Raw genomic sequence first — 4,403 nt, 5'->3', positions numbered from 1 at the left:
GGGGGAGGACAACGATGAAGCCTGCTCCCCCTCCTCTTCGCAACCCCCCATCAACCAGCTTCCCTCATAGCACCCGTACGCACACACACACACACACACACACATTAACACACTCTCACCACCAACTCGTTAAGAGGGCGGAAATGAAATGTCTGTCCCCTGAGTCGCCCGAGTAGCAGAGCTTTGCTGCTGTGGCACAAGTTTGCCGACAACAACAGGCATCCAATAATAAATCTGCAGACAGGAAGAGTGGAAGGAGATGGAAGGAAAGAGAGATGGCAAGAAGAGGAGTGAAAGAAAAAGAGAGAGGATGAAAGAGAGAGAGAAAGAGAGAGAGAGGATGGTGGGGGGTGGGGGAAAGAAAGGGAGCAGCCTGCTGCAGCCACCCCTACCTCAGGTCTCATTAACTTAATGGTCTCTGTGGATGGTGAAGGGCTGAGCAAGGATGGAGGGCAAGGGGGGAGGAGAGGAGTGGAGACACTTCACAGTCGGCAAACCAAACTGTGCGATGTTTAGTTTAGGTTGAACTTTTTAGCACATATATTAATAGTGAACTGATAGAAATGCTTTTATTTTGAAGATCTAATCTAGCCTTGGTTTGGGCCCACACTAATCTGAAGGATGCTAGTCTGAATACCTGGATTGTTGGGGGTGAATGTGAAGGGAAAGTACTGTACATCTAGCCCAGTGGAGTTACTGCAGCTGCTGTGGGTGATGGTGTACAGCAAGATAAAACTGAGGCTTAAATGCACAGTGCTTATTTAGTTTTTGTACATTTATTTTGTGGAGTGTCTTTTCTGCAGTGCTTTAAACAGCAGATTTCATTCTGATCCACGTAGAGTACAACAATACAGTTACAGCACAAATGCAAAGAGCAGCAGCAGTGCAGAGAGAGGACGGGTGAAAGATCCTGGTTTAGAATTCTGGTGTCGTCGATAGAGATCGTGCTCCACTAGAGGCAGACAGGCGAAACATTGGTGAGTGCATGTCAGCCATATACCGGATCTGTTAAGTGCTAAGAAAAAATATCTGTCAAATGTAACATAAATTGCAAAAAATATACAATAAGATTCCAAAATTTTTATGGACTTGGTAAGAGGTTATGTCTTTTGTTTTTAAGAAATCACTCTTTTGATGCCCGGGGGAGGGGCATTATGCCCAAGCACCATCATACCAGCATGCTCTAAAGATTCAGCAACTACTAAAGGTAGCAATCTGGTTTACATATAAGTTAAGAATATTATAATAAAAGATAATCTAACAAGGCCATGTCCTGTTGAATATTGTTCTGAATGGTGCAATAGATTCCTTTTCACATGAATCTGGATTAACGAGACACCCGATTACTGACCAGTCCTGGACCAGTTAGGAAAGTTAAAAAAATAGATTAAATTTTTTTCTATATGGTGTCTCATTTTTGTATCTATCTTTTCTGTAAAGATCAAACACTCACTTGTTTCCATCAGTGTGCCACAGCAGCACTCATAGTTCTTTCGTGCTGGTGACATGGCCGTCAGTGTTGACAGGGTATCAGCCTCTATCGTCTGGACTGTCCAGCCACTGGCGCCACACTCAGAGGGGCTTCTGCACCACCTGAGGTCTGACATGGAGACACTCAGACAGACACATGGGACGGCTTAAAGAGATCGGCGGTCTGGAATATAGATGTAGAATTAGTAGAGAGGCCACTTCCTGGCACACTGTTGCTGAATCCTCTTATAATGTCATTAACGTGTGTGTGTAGGATGGATGGGAATCAGATTTACAAACACCATCAAGACGGTCGTCGGCATGTGCACTGAAATGCTGCTCTCGCCATGGTAACGCATCAACTTTCTGCATGCAATACGCTGTATCGAAAATATCTTTCCATGATACTATTAATCAGAGGTGTCAAGTAAGTGTAGCGTGTAAAACAACCATTCAGTAATGTGAAGTGGAATGGAAAGATCATTCTTCATTTTCTAACTCTCTGCTCTGGTCTGAAAACGCTAACAGCTGCTGATTTGCAGCATGACAGGGCACAGGCCAGTGAAAGAGACAGAGACAGACAGGCTGAGAGAGAGACACACACCTCAAATTATTCCATATACATCAGAGAGCCATTTGGTGGAAAGCAAAAAGGACACAACAGAGATGAACGCAGAGGAAGGAAGCAGACGAGAACAATATTTAGCGTAGAGGGACCGATGGGGGAGAAAAGTGACAACCCTGGACCCGATACAGATAGAAAAGCTATAATTCATGAGAAATAACCAGTGAAATAATTTGTCATGTCTGGTAAAAGCACCTTGATCACAGCTGTGTGGGTCTAGTGGGGGAAGCATCTTTAGAGAATTGCTTATCCGCCATTACAGCAACTCACTACACTCAAGTTTGCAATTTCACACACAAGGTTTTCTATAAGTTAATGCGACACAAGCAAACAAATACACACATACACAGCGACACACTCCCTCTGTCTCTCTTACACACACATACACACACACAAAGACACACTGCAGGGACCATCTGACAAGGCCAAAGTGATGTTGGTTTCAGGGGACCGTGAGTCGGTCCCTCCACAGATGGGCCGGGGCCCTGCACCCTCTCCCTAATGCTCCATTCTGCAGCTGTGTGAGATTAGCTAGGTACCATCAATGCTAATTTGTGCTGATACAACCAAAACTTTTATTGAGATGAGGAAAAAAAAGGAGATAAAACACACAGCCTTGGTACACCAAAGATGTCTCCTTGAGTCTGCTGCAGAGGTGTACTCTGCACAGAGGCCAAGGTGGGTATTTTATATTTTATTATTATTAATGATTGTTATGGCTTGATGTTATGATCATTTACAGGCATTTGAACATTTTTGTTACGCTATATAACTATTCCATACTCAGAACTGTCACAAAATCGTTTACAGAGTACTAATTTGGATTGTTAAATGTATTTTGGGGACAAAAAAAATAAAGTTTGAACACAGACATGTTCACGCCAAGCATCCCACGTGTTAGGACATTTGGTTAAGGTCAGGGAAGGATCATGGTTTTGATTTGAAAAGTGCTTTAAGTGAGCATTAACATGAACACCAGATTTTCCCTGACCTTTACAAAGTCATTTCATCTGCCTTAACATTTTGATTTAAAAAAAAAGTTTAGCATCTAAGCTTAGCATATAGACTAGAAACACATGAAAACTGCTTCCCTGGCTCTCCAGAAATTCTCTCAATGGAGGATTTACAAAAACTATCCCTTAAAAGATCTGCAACATCATGTACGATTTGTTGCAATTCAGCACCTCCAGTTTCAGAGTGTACTACCACTGTGGTAAATATGGACAGCTGTACATGTGTATTTGTTCTGATTACATTACTTATGATCAAAAAATAGCGAGTCGACAATTTTGCTAACAGCCAAACATCAACCAAGTGCAACAACACAAGACATAGCAGCCAGCTAATATTACTGACTAGGCCAACACGTGGATCTTTTATAGAATGGATACCCGAAAGGAAAGGAAATTTATTTTAAAAAGTTTACTTCCTGTTTTGTGGCCCACTGAATATGCACAGCGGTAATTCTCCCACTGGCCCCGCCCATCAGTACATTGTGATGACATCACATACTTTAAAATCATATTTCTCAGTTTGAGCAAAGTTTTACAAATATGAAACCTCTCTGTATCATGACAGAAAGTCATGATAGAAATAAATTGTAGACAGAAATTAACTTTTGCAGTTGGAGTCCGGTCAACAGTTTTACAGACATCTCAAACAGGGGTATTTTTATTGTAATACTGTGAGTGGCCACAGGTCAAAATTTAAAGCAAGTCATGGTCCAACAGAAAAAAGGCCAGCTCAGCAGTTATCTTGCTAGCTATTTTTTCACAATGCTCTCACCAGTGACTAGAAGCCAGTCATTTTCTGGCTGCCTCTCGCCCAGTCACTCTGTCCTTTCCTTTTTTTAGCTTGCTCAGTCAGCGGCTCTGGTGAGCACACTCACCCAGCTCCGCTTCTGGTACCCATTCTCACACTAACAACAAAAGAATAAACATGTTTGTTTGATGAGAAAAAGATACAGGTATGATCATTCTTTCCTTCCATTCCATTTGCCAGTCAAAGTCAATTGTATACTAATGCAATCTTCTTGAACAGATTGAAAAAAGGTTGAGACACTACACAGGGCGATTTGTGTTTTTGTTTTTGTAAAGAACAGAGAGAAAGTTATTTTATGTCGTGGGAGAATTTTACCTTTGTAATGTTACACACAGATCATCTGTTCACAGCTGTTTACACTTTATGCATTTACTCATTTTTATTTCCTCTGTGTTTACCAAGTTTCTTCCACTATAATAGCCCACTGAAACAGATCAGACCTGTGAACCACACCAACCTCTCTCTCTCTCTCTCTCTCTCTCTCTCT

This window comes from Larimichthys crocea, chromosome XIII, assembly GCF_000972845.2.
Source record: "Larimichthys crocea isolate SSNF chromosome XIII, L_crocea_2.0, whole genome shotgun sequence".
Lineage (NCBI taxonomy): Eukaryota > Metazoa > Chordata > Actinopteri > Sciaenidae > Larimichthys > Larimichthys crocea.
Note: the sequence above shows the minus strand (reverse complement) of the source record.